Source organism: Lactuca sativa, chromosome 4 (genome assembly GCF_002870075.4).
Source record: "Lactuca sativa cultivar Salinas chromosome 4, Lsat_Salinas_v11, whole genome shotgun sequence".
In the NCBI taxonomy this organism is placed as follows: domain Eukaryota; kingdom Viridiplantae; phylum Streptophyta; class Magnoliopsida; order Asterales; family Asteraceae; genus Lactuca; species Lactuca sativa.
In genome coordinates, this window is record NC_056626.2 from 25,216,643 (window position 1) to 25,236,844 (window position 20,202).

The following is a 20,202-nucleotide window of genomic DNA, read 5'->3' on the forward strand; positions in this document are numbered from 1 at the left end:
GGTTGTGCAGTGGAATTTTTAGTAGAAATGACAAATTTACTAGAGTTTAGCAGACCATAAATTTGGCTATTAAATTAAGATTAAAAAGGTGGGATCAAAGGGAGATCCTAAAATCAAATACAAACCTTGCTTCATAATCAGTTATAGTGCGACTACGATCATTTTTTGCTTGTAAAATCTTGAAATAAAGATCGATATCTCAATATCCATGTCGTTAGTATAACACTCGATTTTCAGGTATTTTACACTTTGACCCTTGGTATGAGAATTGTTTGCAAAATGGTCACAAATAGAATTTAAATGAAAAAGTGAGGGATGTGCACGTACGTTGGGCATAGGTGTAGTACGTTGGGCGTACGTAGTCAGGGTCAAACCCTGATTTTTAGGGTTTAGACCCTATTTACACAACTTTATGCCCTAAGGTTCTCTCATTATCAACCTCCATTGCCCCTTTAAGCTCTATCTCGAAACCCTAATCATTTTCTAGAGAGAGTTGATCCTTATGTGTGTTTGGTGTATCTAGAAGTAGAATAAGCATGGTGAAGGAGAATTGATCAAGTAGGTGTAACACCCCGTTTATAAAATAAATAAATAAATGTATAGAAGCCCTAAAATGAATAATAATTGAGCGAGGCGTTAGTTTTGAGGAGTTAAAAGTCATAATTACAGAAGTCAGGGTGCGTTTGGTAATTAATGGACTTAAATTGAAAAGATTTGAAGGCTTAAGGTTTTATTGGTAATTTAGGGATCTATTATGAAAGGAATTTATGGGATCAGGGTTTAAAAAGTAAGTTTTGGATTCAGTTTGTAAAGATTTATGGGGGCAGGGTTTGTTTGGTATGTTTTGGATGTAAGTTGAAAAGATTCCATGGGGAGGGACCAAAACTGTAATTATAGGAAAGTTGTTATATTGGAGGCAGGTATAAAACCCTTGTCAAACCCTAACCCTAAGGAGGGAGAGGCAGCCGTCACACCCCCCCCCCCCTATCTTCCTTGCTCCAGCCGTCATCGCTGACCTTCCCTTGTTTCTCCGATCACGAGCCACCTAGTGTGCTGAGCACCGCCATAACCCGTTGCCAGTGAGGTCACGAACAACCGAAGTAGGATCGTCGAAGTCCAAGTACGGAGTGCTGCTGTCACTGGTTCCGTTCCGACCACCGCCGCTGCTGGGATCGTTCCAACAGCCGTTGAGCCGCCTCTGCGTGTTTCTTTCTTCTTCTTCTTCTTCTATTATTCAGTCAGCCATGTCGTCGATATCGATTGGATGTGACGTCGTCATGGTCGTGGTGGGGTACTGCCGTCAACTATCACCACTCCGCCGTCGCTAGTGGCTTTCATTTAGCGATCTCCGCCACCATCTCCGGCCTTTAGCGTCGTTGATGTCGATTCCGTCGATGAAGTGTTTCACTGATTCATGGGTTCGGCCTACTGGAGTGTGTTGCTACGAGATTGGGAGCCAAAAAAAAGAAGGAACCACTGCCACCACCGTGAATCAATTGTTCTCGCCGCTGTATGCCACCAAGGGGAGGTGGCTGAGTTCGTTTTGCAAGCAGAAATCGTATGTGTGTGTGTGTGTGTTTATTGCAGTTTAGTGGTGTTTGGGTGTTTAGTCTAGCCGGATTTAGAAAGGAAGCCACTACCACCACCATGAGGTGGTGGCTGCCGCCTTGTACCACCGCCGGCCACTACTAGGGTGGTTGTGTGTGTGTGTGTGTGTGTTAGTTAGTGTGTGTGTATAAAGCATTGTAACTGTAATTGCCAAAAGAATAATGAAAAGAAATGGAAAACCACCACCGTAAGGTAGTGGCCGCTGCCATGTGCCGCCATTGACCACCACTACCTGAGGTGGTAGTGGGTGGTGCCCCACAAGCAAAAACCTAATGGGCTTAGAGGTTAATTTTGGGCCTATTGGGCCACGTTTGGGTGAGGAACCCTAATCAGGGTTTAGAAAACCCTAATTGTGAGTAATTGGGCCTTAGACTTATTGGGCCCACTTGTGGACCATTGGGATTGGATTGTGAATTAAGCCCAAACTATTCCAGCCCATTTATCTAGTAAAGTAAAGGGCTTAATGGACTAAGTCCTTAATGGGCTAATTGAGAAAATCCTAATATTTGAGAAATTATCAGGACGCACACGAGAATTATTTAATAAGTGAATATTTAATAATAATCATTGGCAGAAATTAATCTAAGCAATAATGGAGTTAATGGATTAAGTCCTTAATGGATTAAGTCCCTAATGTGTTAAGTCCTTAGTGGGTTAAGTAAGAAACACTTAACCCTAGTTATCATTTGATGTGAAACCCTAATTTCACTTGGGCTTTGTGTTGGGCCATCCAAGAATAATCAAATGGACTAGAGTAATTAGTTGGGCTCTAGGGTAAGGCCCATATGAAGGATTGGGCCCAATTTAGAAAATTGGGCCATAGTTGGGCCTAGTTGGTTGTATGATATTGGGCCCTTAGAATGAGACATGTTGGACTGGACTGAGCAATTGGGCCTTAAGGGAAGTCCATGTAGAGATTTGGGCCCAATTTGGAAAGTTGGGCCATATGTTGGGCTTTGATCCCTAGCTGACTTTGGGCCTATGGATTTGGGCCTTGGGCTTGGGTAAGCCAAGCTAGGGGTAATGTAGTAATTATCCAAGTATGTATTTATAGTATGTGTTAGAACCCAATTATTAATTGGGTGTCATTTTGGTGTTGACAGTTCGGGAATCTGTCATCCAGCAGCTAGGGTTGAGTCTGCGGGACTTCAGCAGTATGAGAATTGTGTCTACGGGACTTCAGTAGTATGAGGTGAGTTTCCTTCCAATAGGAACGGGTCTATGGCCACAATGCCGACCCGTTTAGTTAGCAGTGGTTCCGGACTTCCGTCCGATACAGTAGTTCAGTATGCTTGGTGTTTTGTGATACAGACATGGTATGAGTTATGTGTACCGGACTATGGTCCGATGCAGTATGCAATATATGTGTTCATGTTATATGCTATGATTATGTTATGCTATGTTCAGTTAGTTCCGGACCTCGGTCCGATGCAGTAGTTAGGGTGCTTGATGTCTTTGTGATTCAAGCATGTTTTGTGTTATGTGTTCCGGACTCTGTCCCGATGCAGTATGCAGTATATGTGTTCATGCTAGTTGACATGTTATGCTATGTTATGATTCAGTAAGTTCTGGACTTCGGTCCGATGCAGTAGTTCCGAACTTCGGTCCGATGCAGGGGACAAGGTCCCAGTTAGTTCCGGACTTCGGTCTGTTGCAGTTAGTTCCGGACTTCAGTTCGATGCAGTTTCCGGACTTCGATCCAATGCAGAGGGCAAGGCCCTGGTCAGTTTCCGGACTGCGGTCCGATGCAGTTTCCGGACTTCGGTCCGATGCAGTGGGCAAGGCCCAATATTTGTTTATATGTTATTATATGGTATGTGGTAGTTTGGGGGAGCTCACTAAGCTTCGGCTTACAGTTTCAGTTTTGGTTTCAGGCACTCAGTTTTCAAAAGAGGAGCTCGGGAAGATTGCAGTGCACACACCATTTGTTCAGCCTGGGATGTTTATACTTGACAGTTGTTATGATATTTTGAGATACATTGCTTATCATTTTTATATGAGGTTTATCGACTATGGTTTTTATTATTAAATCAAACGAAATTTTCAGACTGTGTTTTTGGGATGTTTCAGTAGGAGCTAGTAGATCCAAAGTCCATCAATCCTTTTCAGCTTCGTAAAGGTATAAATTCTTGACCTTGGCTATCCCATGCTTAGATTTAGGACTAGTTAAGTTTTGATCACATTTTGGTCCCATGAGTGAGTTCTTGTGAGTAAATGTTACTCTAGGAGATTTGAGTTATCCTTTTGATATTCATGAGGTTCATAACTCATAAAGTTTGCATCTTGATGTTTTCAGATCAACCATGCATGAGTTAATGATCATTTGATGGAAGTAGAATGTTAAATTTTTTATTTAAGTCTCTTAGAGCCATGCAAAGGCATTAAGTTAAGGACTTTATCATTTAATACGTTTCCTTTGAGCAAGATCTGGGTTTTGGGCATTTGGACTTAAGCATTAAGTGCTTAATAAAGAGTTTTGGCATTCTGAGGAGTACGATTGGTGTACCAAGGATTGGTGTACCAAGGTGTACGCTTAGCGTAGCACATCTGAGCCCTGATTCCTTTGTTGTGATGCATGTACGCGGGGCGTAACTGGTGGTACGTGAGGCGTACTCACCAAAACCCTTATTGGGCCATTTCTTGGACTTTAGGACTATTGGGCTTGGTCCATGGGTTGTTGCGCCTAGGGTAGGAAGGGCAAAAGGGTCTTTTACCCTTTATATAAAGATTTGGACTTTCAATTTCAGTTAATGGCCTAATTGCTAATTTAGGTTTTATTATTTGTGATTTAGTGTGTGAATTTTGCGGTTTAGTAGCCCAAGTGTTATTTGTTTATCAGCTAATCAAGGTGAGTCTTCTCATAGTGTTTGGGCGCGTTAAAGGTACCAATGTCGGCCCTTGTTATTGTTACTAAAATGCTAGCTTTCTGTGTGACTCTTGCATGTATTGTATGTGTGTCGGGCGGGGCCTGATGAGTGTGTTGGACGGGGCCCATCAAATTTACTTTCAACAAAAATATATGATTCGATGAAACCTTTATAAATAGTATTGGTTGTCTTTACGATGAGAGTCTAGTGGTTGGGAAGTGAAAATTCACACCAGAGGTCTAGTGCACACACAAAATATTGCTATTATTCTGTGATTGACACCAACATAGACATTATGACGAATTGACATGGGTCACTCAGATAATACGGTTAACCATTTTTTTAAATGGTCTTGTCTACAAAAAAAAAAAAATAAATAAAAAAAATAAAAAATCTTTCACTTATCAATTATTGAAACAAAATTCATATTTTACGAAACAATATTAGAATCTTTAATATGTATTGTCATTTGCTTGACTTTATGAATTTATTCTTCTCACTAAGTATTAAAAGCATTTTTTTACTTTATGAATACTATTGTTATAACACAAATATATTTATTGTACCAGGTCGTGTTACATTTTTTCCTCAAGTCATTGGTTCATATCTTGTTGTAGACATAAGTAGAATTCACGAATAGTTTAGAAGTAGATTGGGTTTGTCGTTAAAAAAATAATAAGCTTGAACCATACTCCTCAAAATAATAGGTATTTTGCAAAAGAAGTTTTTTTTTTTTTTTTTTTTTTTATATGAAATCTCTCGGTTAATTAAATCATTTCCCTCACTCCGTTGAAAAATGTCTATAAATTTGTGAAATTACTTAATAGTATATACTAGAAAAAATCTTGCATTGCACATTTATGGAAACGAAATCATATCTCGCAAAATAATAAGGCTGAAACTGGGATATATATAATAAAGTCCCAATATTTTCATCGATTTGACAAGAAAGTCCTAAACTTTATTTTTTTGACAGTATAGTCCAAATTACCAACAGTTTTTGACACCTTTACCCTTTTTTCCTGGTTAGCCGGTAATTAGGACTTTTTTGTCAACAAAATAAAGTTTAGGATTTTCTTGTCAAATCGTCAATTAGGACTTTACTGTTAAAAAAATAAAGTTTAAGACTTTTTTTGTCAAATCGTTGAAAATATTGGGACTTTAATGTATATATAATTTTTTTTGTTAGAAATTTAATGGTATGATACTCTTTAAGCATAAGAGTTATTGAAACTTTTACTAATCTGCTAGATCCTATTGAAATCCTTAACGTTTGTTTCTTGTTAAAATGTTTTTTTAATCTCAACAAACCGACATTGAAAAAAAAAATGAGATAGTCAAGAAAGAAAGAAAGAACCATGGTTGTATTGGCTTTTTGCAGTCTCAAAAATGGAGAAATTAGAAACCTAAAAAAACGAAATTGCCCTGACTTTATACAAACACAAACAACAAATGCGTACTCAAAAGGGTGTGAATGTGGAGAAGGGCAATTTCGTTTTTTTAGTTTCTTATTTCTCCAATTTTTGGGCTGCAAAAAGCCAAAACAACTCTGGTTCTTTCTTTCTTTCTTTCTTGATTATCTCAATTTTTTTCAATGTTGGTTTGTTGAGATTAAAAAAACGATTGAACAAGAAGTAAACGTTAAGGATTTCAATAGGATCTAGCAGATTAGTGAAGGTTTCAATAATTCTTATGCTTAAAGAGTATCATACCATTAGATTTCTAACTAAAAAAATTATATATACACTAAAGTCCCAATATTTTCAACGATTTGACAAAAAGTCCTAAACTTTATTTTTTTAACAGTAAAGTCCTAATTGACGATTTGACAATAAGGTCCTAAACTTTATTTTTTTTGACAAAAAAGTCTTAATTACCGGCTAATCGGGAAAAAAGGGTAAAAGTGTCAAAAACTGCCGGTAATTTGGACTTTACTATCAAAAAAATAAAGTTTAGGACTTTCTTGTCAAATCGATGAAAATATTGAGACTTTACTGTATATATCCCATTTTTTTAGACAAAACTGCAAAATTAGTCTCTGTGGTATTAAAAAAACTTTGGATATGGTCCAAAAAGTTTCTAACTTGCATGAATGGTCCAAAATCAAGAATTTCTTGTGGTTTTGGTCCTAAAAAAGTTGAAAGGACTATTTGGCCCTTATTAGTTCTTTTTACATTTTTTTTTATTTATTTTAGTATTTAAAATAATTATTAAAAGATAGAAAATAACAGAACCTTACCACCCCACTTTATCATACCCCCTTTCTCTCTTTGACTCACTTTCTCCCTGTTTAACTCTCTCTCTCTCTCTCTCTCATTATCGTCTTCCTCACATTTTCAACTGCAAATAAGATAAAAAAAACCCAGATTGAAGCAAAATAATAGTTTAACAAAATAGGCTCTTCATCAACGTGATTTGCATTCAGTAAAAGCCCCTTGCCACAACCGAGATCTCCAAGGTGATTTGTGTTCAACTCCAAGGCATCTGAGAATAATAAAAAAAGTATGTAAACACATATCCCAAACTGAAATCGCTGCTCATGGTTAATGATTTTGATATCATTGTAATCTTTCTTCCTCCAAAATTACTATTTGATAATGATTGGTCATCATAAACCACATTTTCGTGAAAAAACACAGGTATGACAAAAAAATGCTCAACAAATGAAAGTCTAATTAAGAAGAGGTGACCTTCTTGTTTTGAGATTCTGGATTTTCTGCCCATTGTTCGATTGTGTGAAACAATAGAGGTATGACAGCAAAAACCCTAAGAATCCACAGTAATATGATGAAGAGGGTTTCTATCGGAAGGGTGAGGAGATGATTCAAAGTGCTGGAAATGAGTTCGTTGTTTTATGCGATCAACACCAAAATTACTAATCTTGGAGGCAAGAAATCCTTTTTTCATCTTCTGGTATCCAATCATATTACCCACCACGAATTAGACAACGATTTCAGCATTCATGTTCATCATTGGGGAAGAGAACAACACAGAGAATGCTTGACAGTAGAATGACGCAGATGAAGCTCGATGGCGGTGGAGAGGAAGATATTGGCATAGAGGGAAGGGAAGAGACGGAAATGGCGGCGCCACTTGTGTTGTATAAGGAAGAATGTTCTCCAGTGGCCGTCGATGGTTGTCTGATGAAGGAATAACCGAATAAGGCATCGAGAGTGAAGCATGGATTTGGGTTTCTTGAAGATGAATAAGTACTTGGGTTAGGTTAAAAAGAGAGGGAAGGGAAGTGGACAATAGGGGTGGCCCATTTTTTTATTTAACAAGTATTAAAATAAATATAAAAAATAAAAAAAAGTATTAAAAGGGAAAAATCATTATTTCAAGTTCATTATGGACCAAATTCACCGAAAATTTCTGATTTTGGGACAAATTCATCAAAAACTTTTGATTTTGAACCTTCCATGCAAGTTTGAAACTTTTTAGATTCCATCCAAAGTTTTTTACAAACCACAGGGATCAAATTTGTAGTTTTGTCTTTTAAAAAAAATATATATATGAAAATAAAGAAGAATATCTAGGTTTGCATCTAAAAGTATCAAAGATGATTGTGGTATTTGTAACCATCAAATTTACTTTCAACAAAAACATATGATTCCATGAAACCTTTATAAAACTTAGCTCCAAAAATATTCATTTTACTAAAAATAATTTGGCAACAGTAGTCATTTCCTCAAATTTTGCTAAATCATAGTAATTTCACCATAGTAGTCAAACTATATGGTAAATGTCGATAAAGCAATGCCACTGATGTCTTTTTGCGAAATGAATGATTCTTGATTTCGTTCATGATAATTATGATAGAAATTTGTGGTTACAATCCCCAACCGGTTTTGGTTTTTTTGGCGATTAACACTCCCTTTTTAATGTTTATGCAGATAGATTTTATTTTATTATTTTATTATCTAACTGTTAACGAATCTCAGCATAATGAGTTATATATCAATTACAATAAAATAGACATAAACATTTGCGTATAGTTTGAATATAACTAGTGATGTCCCGCATGTTTATTAATTATATACTTTTGCTAAATAAAATAATATAAAAGATTGGTATGTAAGATTACTTGTGTAATTTAAGAGACATAGTCCATTTATTAAAAATAGTAATAAGTAATTATAAAAACCACATGGGCCTAAATTGTAATTTAGTCTTCTTGTAAAATTATAAAAACATGGACCTAAAGTGCAAAACATTGTAAACTATAAGAACCAAAAGTATAAGTCATTCTTTCTTGCAAATTATAAACTGCACCAGCATAATTTTAGAAAATTAAAACAAAAATACCAAAAATATAATTCATTCAAACAAAAAACTTTAGGGATCAAAACGTAATTGTGAAGAATTAAAACTATAGGGACCGAAAGCATCTTTTGCTTAATTCCTTCTTGCAAGCTAAAAAATACACGGACCAAAAGTGTAATTTTGAAATTTAAAAACTACAAGACCAGAAATGTAATTTATGCAAATTTAGTCTAACTTTTGAATTTTGGGCATGGCTAGTCTTTGTGGTTTCCACGGTTTCCAAAAGGTGCACCCGTGGTCCCTAAGGTTGCTACAAAGCTCTATTAAATGCCTTTAAAAACACTTTTTTGCCCTCAAACTAAACTTGAAATCTCTTATCAACCGTGAATCGTAGCATCCACTCATCCTCTATCACCTGCCATCACCGGCCACACCTCCACCTCACCTCCGTCGTCGACCTCACATTTGCAATGGAGGAGGCAAATGGGGTTGCCGAAAGTGTATAAGTAGAGGCAGAAGACACTCTGAAAAAAGATGGAGTGATGAAAATGGTGGGGACATAAGTGCTTTTCTAAATAGGATAGTCGTGGTGGTGATATACAGTTGTTGGGTGACATTTTGGCGGCGATAATGATGGGTTTGATGGTTGTGGTTGTTAAGTCCAACAACAATGGTTGTAATGATAGTTGTAGTGGTAATAGTTGTATATTATGGTGGTGAAATCAAGTGGTTTTTGTTGTGTTTGTGGGTCACAAATGTCGTATAGGACGGTCCTAAATTGTGATATAGGGAGGTTGTGATGGTGATATAAGGTGATTGGAAGTGGTTGTGATTAGAGCTGACAAAAATCGATCCAACCTGTCAACCTAACCCGAACCCAACCCAAAATTAGCGGGTTGGGTTGAGATTTTCAACCCATTTAACTTAAATTGGTCAACTCATCTAACTCATTTAATTAAATAGGTTGGATTGTATAAAAATTATCAACCCATTTTCAACCTGTCAACTCATTTAACTTTAATATATATATATATATATATATATATATATATATATATATATATATATATATATATATATATATATATATATATATATATACTAGGCGAATGCCCGCGCGTTGCGCAGAAACACCTATATAGTTGAAGTCTTTACAAATATATGATTTTTTAAATATAACAATAACGTTGTTATTAAATTTGATATAATAATTTGTATATACTAAATTGATATAATATATTGATTATTTTGAATTATATGATAATATATACATTTATTATAACTTCATAATCTCAATCGTTTGAATGACTTCTACCCGTGAGTTACACATGAATAAAATTAAATATAATATATTGTTTGATGTTATATATAGTTGTTTTTATTGTTAATTAATTTTTTAAAATTTATTTGCTTAATGTTTTAATTTCTATCATTATAATTATTTAAAACATCAAACATTGTTTTTTTATTTTGAAGCTAACAATATAATCATTTATATAGAGTTGTTTTTAACTATTGTTATTGTAAGTTATTTTAAGCTACTTATTTGGAAACTTTTAACGATTATAAAAATATATTTAAGAAATATTTTAGTTAAATTGAAACTACAATTTAGTGTTTGCTTTTATCACTACAATTTATCACTTTTAACTATTTACAAAGTATTCTTTAGTTTTTTTAAATGGAACTGAAATTTATATTTTAGTTGACATTCAAATGCACAGAAACACCTATATAGATGAAGTTTTTACAAATATATATTTTTTAAAATATAACACTAACGTTGTTGTTAAATTTGATATAATAATTCGTATATTAATTTGATATAATATATTGATTATTTTTAATTATAGGATAAGATATAAATCTATTATAACGTCATAATCTCAATCATTTGAATGACTTCTACTCGCGAGTTACACATCAATAAAATTAAATATTATATATGGTTTAATATTATTTATAGTTGTTATTTTTAACTAATTTTTTTTAATTTTATTTGCTTAATGTTTTAATTTCTATCATTATAATTATTTAAAACATCAAACATTATTTTTTTGATTTTAAAGGTAACAATATAATCATTTATATAGAGTTATTTTTAACTATTATTATTATAAGTTATTTTAAGCTACTTATTTGAAATTTTTTAATGATTATATAAATATATTTAGGAAATATTTTAGTTAAACTGATATTACAATTTAGTTTTTGCATTTATCACTATAATTTATCACTTTTAACTATTTACAAAATATTATTTGGTTTTTTTAGTGGAACTGAAATTTATATTTAAGTTGACATTGTAATGTTATATTTAAATTAACAATTTAAGTATTTTATCAAAATTGTTCAAAAATTGTAGCTTTAAACTGATAATGGTTTACATGCAACAACATTTAAATCTAATAAATTAAGTATAATATGTTAAAATTTAATTACATAACTTTATAAATAGAAGTAAAGATATTATTTTAAAATTGAAATTTAGTCTATTTATGATCACACTTTAGGTTTGATATTTATTTAACCTTATTAACCAACTTACAATCATTATTAGAAAGACACTATAATTTATCACTTTTAACTATTTATAAAATAATCTTTGTATTGTTTAAGTTAAATAAAATTTATATTTAAGTTAAGCCTATAATGTTATATTTTAATTAATAATTTAAGTATTTTATAAAAAATTATTCAAAAATTATACCTTTAAAATGATAATGGTTTACATCCAACAATATATTAACAATAATAAATTAAGTATAATATGTTAAAAGTTAAAAAACATAATTTTATAAGTAAAATTACAGATATTATTTTAATATTGAAATTTAGTTTATATATGAATACACTTTAGATTTGATGAATTTGGCCATTGTGGTCTGTAAAAGTTGCATTGGAGGTCCTTTTTCATAACACCGTCAATTTGTAGCCGTTTGGGGTCATTAAGTTGGGGGTATATTTGTCTTTTTACGTTTGGCGCTCATTTAAGATGGATTAGGCAGCGATACGTCATTAACCTATCCTCATTAAGCAGAGTCCAAGAAACCCCCTTCATCTCCTCTTCACCTTAGCTTACTGATCATCTTGACGATCTTCATCCTTCATCCCTCCCATCCGATTTTAGGTTTTATCAACTGAAAATGGTACTTTGTATGTGGAATTTACGTGGTCCTCATACGATTGCACCCGACCTTGATAAGGATTTTAGTAAGTTGTTTCATCTTTTGTTTGGTGTTTCTTGGTTTATATATTCAAGGCTCATCATTTTTCTTTTTCAGATGGTCACGACAATTTCTTCACTTTAAAGATACATCATTGTAGCACATGGTTCCTGGTACGTAAATCTTATTTGAGTAATTTCCATTTTTAGCCTTGGACTCGGCAAGTCATAGGTCCGACTCGCCGAGTAGAGACGGGACCCAGGACATGTTTAAGTTGGCGACTCGGCGAGTCCATATCCTGGATTCGGCGAGTCACCGCTGTTTGATGAAACCCTAAGTTTCAGGGGTTTGCACCCTATTTAAGCCCTCATTTCCGCCCCAAGCCAGCCCCCTTCACCCTCAGGAGCTCTCCATACGTTCTAACCCCTTGTTCTTGTGAGTTTGAGGCCTTTTGTGTGTTTTCTTGAAGATTTTGAGAAGGAGGAGGAGTAGATCAAGAGGAAGGGAAGGAAGTCAAGCATCTTTGTGTTCTCTTAGTAATTTCTTGGAGGTATAACTCGTTTTCCCTCTGTTTCTATGCTTGTTACTCCATTAAAGTCCTTCTTGAGCCCTTCCCCAAGCTTGCATGTGCAATATAATTCGTAATAAGTTGATTGGCCTCTAGATCTAGGCATGGTTGAGCTTCAGGAGCTCAGATCTACTGCCTTTATGGACCCATATTGCATAAAGACCCTAGATCTACTCATTTGGTGCATTTTGAACCCTAAAACTCTCATTGGTGAATATCTACACGTAAAGTTGGAAACTTTATGTGTTATTCATGCTCTAGGAACCCAGATCTGTGGATAGCATAAGCTGGATTCAAGCAGAATCCAGCATATAGTGATTGCATGGTAACGACTCGGCGAGTCGTTCATCTGACTCGGCGAGTTTGCTCGCGAGTCTCCGAGTTTGTCCCCTTTTCGTTGTTTGAGTGGGAGTAGTGAGTCATGGGGTGTGACTCAGTGAGTTGGAAGCCAAACTCATCCATGGAGGAACTCGGCGAGTCAATGCCCTGACTTGGCGAGTTCAAGGCAATCTCCTTAGATCAAGAACAGACTCGGCGAGTTGTTCATACAACTCGGCGAGTCGCAGCATATGTGTTCTTCGGATGAAGATGAAATCGGCGAGTTGTTCATACAACTCGGCGAGTAGGATGAAGGACTTGAACCTCAGTTTAGAAGGAGAACTCTTCGAGTCAACGTCTAACTCGACGAGTAGGGATGGGATCCAGGACAATCGATTGGATAGGGACTCGACGAGTTGGAGAGCCAACTCGGCGAGTCGGGTCAACTGAAAGTTGACTATGACTTTGACTTATGACATGATCAGGGGTAAAATGGTCATTTTACCCAAAGGACAGTTAGCAGTGATTGATTGAGTATGTTGTGGGAATTACAGCCGGAGGATTTCCGGAGTAGCAACAGCAGCAGTAGGCAGTCAGTTCCCGACTAGATCAGCAGCTACTTCGAGGTGAGTTACCTTCCAGTAGCGGTGGGTCTACGGCCACAATGCCGGCCCACCAGTAGGAGTTGTATGTGGATGATTGTCTCCGTGATATTCATCTAGGGTTACTACTACCTATTCCATGCTTATGTGCTAGTATGATGTGATGCTATGTGTTAGTGGTAGTAGGGGAGATAGTCCCCAAGACATCCGGTCAATAGGGCCGAAGGGGTAGTTATACCCAGCCATGCTAGATAGATTCTGATACTGTGGTACATGTTATGTGGTAGTAGTAGAGGGGAGAAGTAGTCTCCAGTACCCGGTCGAGAGGACCGAAGGGGAGGCCAGCACCCAGATATGCTAGGCAGTATCCGGTCGAGAGGACCGAAGGGGAGGCCAGCACCCAGGTATGCTAGGCAATATCCGGTCGAGAGGACCGAAGGGGTAGGTCGGGCACCCAGATATGCCTGACGATAGATGTATGTTATGTGATTATTATGGTATGTGGTACAGTGGGGGAACTCACTAAGCTTTGTGCTTACGTTTTTCAGTTGTTGTTTCAGGTACCTCTTCAACCAAGGGGAAGGAGCAGGCTCGGTAGCAGCATATCACACACACTTTTGTTTCCGCAGTTATGAGTTTATTCTGGGATTGACACTTTGATATTTTGGTTGTTTAAATGTTGTGGATTTCAATTTGGTTTTCAATGTGAAATGGTTTAATTATACAATGTTTTAATTATTAATGATTTCCAAGTAATGATTTATAAACGAAATTTTTGGACGTGAAAATTGGGTCGTTACTATCATGGTGGATTTTTTTCAAAGTTCCCAGGAAGAAAGTACGTTGAGGGAAGGTTGGCATTCTATGACTTTGTTGACACTGATCTTTTTTCAGTTCATGATCTAAATGACATGATTCGTGAGATAAGGTATTCTGTGGATGACACAATGTACTATCATTATAGAATTCCTAATCTAGACTTAGATTTTGGATTGAAGGCTCTAGGAAATGATCAAGACGTTATATCTATGACTCAATTTGTCCCTCAAAATAGAGTGATTAATGTGTATGTTGAACATGGTTCTACAAGACTTCATACTTACTTCATGTCCCCAAGTAAAGTTGTTATTGAGCAACTGGATGATGATCTTTCTCGTGAGCTTAATAGGATTAGGCCTAAGAAGAAGGGAATTGGTTCGTGTAGCAAGAAATTAGACATGAATGTCTCACTTAAAGAATCAGCTTATCAAGCTCAGAGAGAAGATGATGTGTATGATTTTTCCATGTCCCTAGTTCCTTTTGAGCCAAACAAACAAGACATGGTTAATGAGTTTAAGGATGATTCGTATTTCCCTGTACCAAAAGAAACTAATACAATGCAAGAAATTACAGTTGATATTAATTACCAGAATCATAGGGAAATGCTAGATGATTTTGAGCCTTTTAGTAGTGATGGATATCAGAATATGGGTGAGTTTGAAAGAGAGGTTGAAGCTGAAGAAGAACATGATGAAGAAGATGAACAAGGGCATACAGAGGATTCAAAAGATGATTTAGAAGAGCATACAGAAGAAGATGATGATTCTGACTACATTGTTGACCCAGAAGCTATTTTAGATGACTGGGAGGTTGATATGAGAGAGTTTCACAGTTGTGTGGATGAGGTTGAATGGCTTGGACAAGGTCCAAACATAGAATTAGATTTAAATCAAGATGATGATTTAGGTGTGATCAATAATGATGAGTTTGAAATTTCAGGATATGAGGAAGACCTAAGGAAGGGAATGTTAAAAAACCTGAACAAGAAGGTGCCTTGTTCTTTTGGGGTAGTTCATGTTACAACATTTTTTGTGGGTCAAGCTTTTAAAACCAAAAAAGATATACAAGGTCACGTGAAGATGATTTCAATAAAAACAAGGAGGGCCCTACACATGGAAAAAAATGAAAAATTGAGAGTAAGAGTCAAGTGTAAAGGGGTGGTTCCTGTAACGCCCGTAGATCCGGGCTAGTCAATTTAGAGGCAATAGGGGTCGAAAACGACTTTCGACAAAATATTATTTAGAATAAATAATTTGAACCAAGTTGTAGTATATGTCACAAGGTTTCCATACATATAAAGAACGCCGAAATCCAAGTTATAACGAAGAAGTTATGACCCACCGAAGTTTTACGGCAAAATCGACATAACACCGGGAGACGTAAATAGTGAATTTACGATGGAGGACTTTTTAGCCTTAATGATCTAAACTAAAGTCTTAGAATATGTTAAACCGAGAAAATCCATAAAAAGAACGCCCAAATCTGACTTCGTATGAAGAAGTTATGATTTTTCTAAGATTCAGCTTAGCAGTGCATGGCCCGAAACTCGAATTTTAGTTCGAGCGGTTTTTGGCTTACGCGACCTAAATGAGAGTTGAAGATCTCATTAATAGGAACTCAACGGTAAAAAGATAGACGAAAACGGAGTCCGTATGAAGGAGTTACGAATTCTTCGCGGTCATTTAACAGTCTAAACGCCTCCTACTGTTAAATTTGAGATCGGTCGAGAATTAGCCGACGGAGTCTAAATGAAAGTTGTAGATCTTGATTTTACCTACGCGTTGAAAAAAAGAACGTCGAAAACGGAGCTTGTATGCGAAAGTTATGATTTTTCTAAGTTTGAAGGCTGATACGCGATAGGGGGCGACGTGGCACCACCAAAATTGGACACGTGACACCACCAGAAGGCCACCACATGCAACAACTCGACGATTAGGTCCCCCTACTCGGTGAGTCCATCATATATTTTCACTATAAATAGAGGTGTCGGGTCTAGCCTCTTCTTCACACCTCCCAAACTCACTTTCTCTCTTTAGTTTCTCTCTCTAGCCTCCCAAACCCCCCCTAAAGCCTAGGTAAACCCCCTAGCACCCGAAGGAAGCCCCGAGGCTCCCGGAGTCCCAGGAAAAGAGCCTTTCGGCTCGGGAACGCTGCTCCAGCGAAGCCCGGTTTTCGAGAAAACTCGTTGTAAGTGAGTTATGCCTACCCTATCTTTAGTATAGCTTATGTTTTAATATAGTAACGTTATTATGAACTTATAATGAGTATTTGGGCTATTATTATAAGTTATATTGAGTGTTATTTAACGCTTATATAATAATAATAGCTAGACTATTAATTTGCCGCGGTTATCGTTAGACTAAACCCTAGTGGTATTGGTATTAGGTTTTATCGAAGGAAAATTGTTTTGAGAGTATCGAAGCGCTGTCTGAGTGCTGAATCACCACCTTTCAGGTGAGTGCATGGTCCTCTTCAACTTACACATAGATATGAAGTATTTACTACGTGCTATGTGTGCATATTGTCTGTTTACTTGTTGTCTATGCTCGGTGAAAGATTTTATACATGTTTTAAATGATTTAAACTATATATGTATTTTATATCTACGAAAATGTTGGGGTAAAACATGGGTAGATATAATAGATGAAATATGAGTTGGACGATGAGTTGAGAGGTGATATAGACCATGAGGTATGGGTGAGAGGTGTACAATGTGAGAAACCTTTTTCCCAAACGATGTCCCCGTCATTCAGCAGAGTATGGATGACAACCACAGACTATTCTAGACAGTCCAGTGGAACACTAGCAGGCTCGCAACATGTATGTGTTGTGAACGATGTGTTCACCCGGTGTACTCTAAACCTTGGTGACCATGCAGACTCGGTGCCTAAACCTTGGTGATCATGCAGACTTGATGCCTAAACTCTGGCGACTATGCGGACTTAGTGCCTAAACCCTGACGACTATGCAGACTTAGTGCCCGTTGTGTAAACCATGACAACGATGGACTTCGTGCCGATTCCTTTGGATGATCCTTAGGAACGAATGAACGAGGAATAAGTTGATTCTTAGGGTAGATCCTTAAGAATAGAGAATATAATGGGGATGGGTAATGGGGTTTAATTGTTTGATTGTTTAAACATAATAATTATATTATTGTGGGATGAAAACGCTGTGTACTCACCAGGTTTTCCAACCTGACCCACTCAGTTTATTTATATCACAGGTGTTGATATGAAGTCACATTACACTGAGAGATTTAAAGAGATGTAGATCACTAGTGTAAATAAATGTAAGTTCTGTTTATGCTTACGTTTCTGTATTAACGATGACATCCCAAACGTTTTAAAATGAATAAAATACGTTTCTTCGAAAATGTTTTAATAACGTATTTATCATGTTTTTCTGGGAACAAATTCCGCAACATTTCTATTAAAAGAAGTACTCTGGTTTTTATAAAGCATAAACAAAATCGGTCTTTTCTGGCCGTGAAAATGGGGATGTCACAGTTCCAGATTCCACTAATGGTGGGCCCTCCACTGTAAGTAAAGCCACATCGAAGGGCAAAACTGTAATTTCACAAAAAGATTCTTGTCCTTTGCTATTCAGATATCTAGATCTACGGAAGAGGAACAATGGTTGGTGAAGACAGTTATTGATGAGCATCTATGCTTACAAAGTAGAAATGTGAAGGCATGTACATCTAGATATCTTGAAAGCACTATTCTCCAAAAAGTGGATTCCAACCCTCGCATCCTAGTAACAGCCTTACAAGAAGAGCTTCAAATGGATTTGGAATTAAGCATATCAAGAATGAAGGTGTTCAGAGCTAAATCAATTGCAAAGGAACATATGTATGGTGACTACGAAAGGCAATATAATTTGCTGAGAGATTACTGTTTAGAGTTACAAACCAATAACCCAGGTACAACAGTGAAGCTAGAAGTGTGTAATGAACCAAATCTTGATGTTCAAACTCGTATTTTCAAGAGGATATACATTTGTCTTGGAGCACTTAATTTGGGATTCAAATCTGGAAAAAGGTAATTATTAGGATTGGATGGATGTTTCTTGAAAGGACCACACCCTGGACAAATTCTAACAGCTGCAGGTCTTGATTCCAACAATGGAATATATCCATTAGCTTATATAGTTGTGGAAGCTGAGACAAAAAGTTCATGGACATGGTTCTTAGAATGCCTTGGTGATGATTTGGATTTGGATGCATCATGCAACTTTACTTTTGTATCTGACAGACAAAAGGTATGAATACATATAACATAAGTATCTTTTAAAGCTTGTAACAATACTAACTATAAATTACATTATATGTAGGGCATAATACCTGCAATAGCAAAAGTGTTTCCAAATGCATAGCATAGATGGTGTTTGAGACATATACATGAAAACATGAAGTTGCAATGGAGGGGAGAAGAGTTTAGAGATCACTTATGGAGGTGTGCTACAAATACAACCATTAGGCACTTTGAAAGGACAATGAATGAGTTCAAAGATTTCAGTGCAGAGGCTCATGAATGACTAAGTAAGATTCCTCCAGTTCATTGGGCTAGGTCCCATTTCTCAGGTAGAGCCCATTCAGATTGTCTTTTAAACAATTTGTGTGAAGTATTCAACTCTAAGCTAGATCATGGAAGGGAAAAGCCTATAATTACATGTTTAGAGTACATAAGAGTGTACTTGATGAAGAGACATTGCATTGTACTAAAAGAAATTGATAAATGCAAAAATCTATTAACCCCTACTGCAACTACTATACTTGACACAATCAAAACAGTTGCAAGCAAATATAGGGCACTCTTCTGTGGTTCTGGAAAATATCAAGTGACTGGTATGATGTTTGATCAATATGTGGTCAACTTGAAAGAGGGTACATGTAGTTGTAGGTACTGGGAGATAACAGGGATAGTCTACAGGCATGGAGTTTGTGCAATATGGGAACATATTCAAAATGGTGAAAAAATCCAACAGCCTGAATATTGGGTGCATCCTTGTTATAAGCTAGAAACATGGAGGGCAATGTACACTAACAAAATAGATCCAATCAATGGCAGGAGCATGTGGCCAAAATCTAGATGTCCAACCACTCTTATACCACCTACACATCACACACAAGTAAGTTGAATGTTAGTTAACATAGTTTCTTATTCATCCAGTTTTAAAATTTCCTTAATATTTTTGTAGGTTGGAAGGACCAAGAAAAAGAGGAGGAGGGCTATAGATGAGCCTACTAACCAGTCAAAAAACCTATCTAGGAAATTCTTGATTGTTACTTGTTCCAAGTGTCATAACAAATGACATAACTCTAGAACATTTGTAAGGGGCAAGGGGGGTCAAGTCAGAGAGCAGTGGGTGGATCAAGTCAAGGTGGTGTGGGTGGATCAAGTAAAGATGCAGTTGGTGGAACAAGTCAAGGTTCAGTTGGTGGATCAAGTGAAGATGTTATGGGTGGGTTAAGAGCAAAGAAGATAGACAATGGAAAAAAAGACTCAAGTAGGACCTAAGTGAAGTTGGATACAGATGAAAGCATGACTAATCAAGTTATTTGGCTACCTTTTGTTTAAGATTATAAACTTGTATTGATGCTTTTGTTAAAACATGTTTAATCTAGATAATTACATCTTTTTGCAACTACCTAAATTAGTGATGTAATTAAGTTGATACTAGCCATATGTCATGCTACATTTCTGGTTATAATGATCTCAGTTATCATGTGTGACAACCCCAAATCTATTCCCGTTACAAATCCCATTTTCACTAACGGAATGCGTCACTATACGTTATTTTCTGTAATATTTGGAATCGTCAATAACCGAATATCTAGTTATATGCATGTCTTGATATTATCATAAGAAATATAACTCGTATGTGTTAACCCCGTTTAACCTAATAGAGTTATATTACTTTTTCAACCACTTCACCCGAGTAAAAAGTTTTAACCCTGTTAAACTTTAAGCATCGGGTAGCCGTGT

At 36.2% G+C, this 20,202-nt stretch overlaps 1 long non-coding RNA gene across 1 annotated transcript; it reads left to right on the plus strand.

The window, feature by feature from the left end:
* Nucleotides 1-992: 992 nt before the first annotated feature.
* On the plus strand, nt 993-3,008 carry LOC128133791 (uncharacterized). The gene is made up of 2 exons (XR_008232091.1): nt 993-1,558; nt 2,712-3,008. It is a non-coding gene; the product is annotated as an uncharacterized LOC128133791 (long non-coding RNA).
* Nucleotides 3,009-20,202: the final 17,194 nt, after the last annotated feature.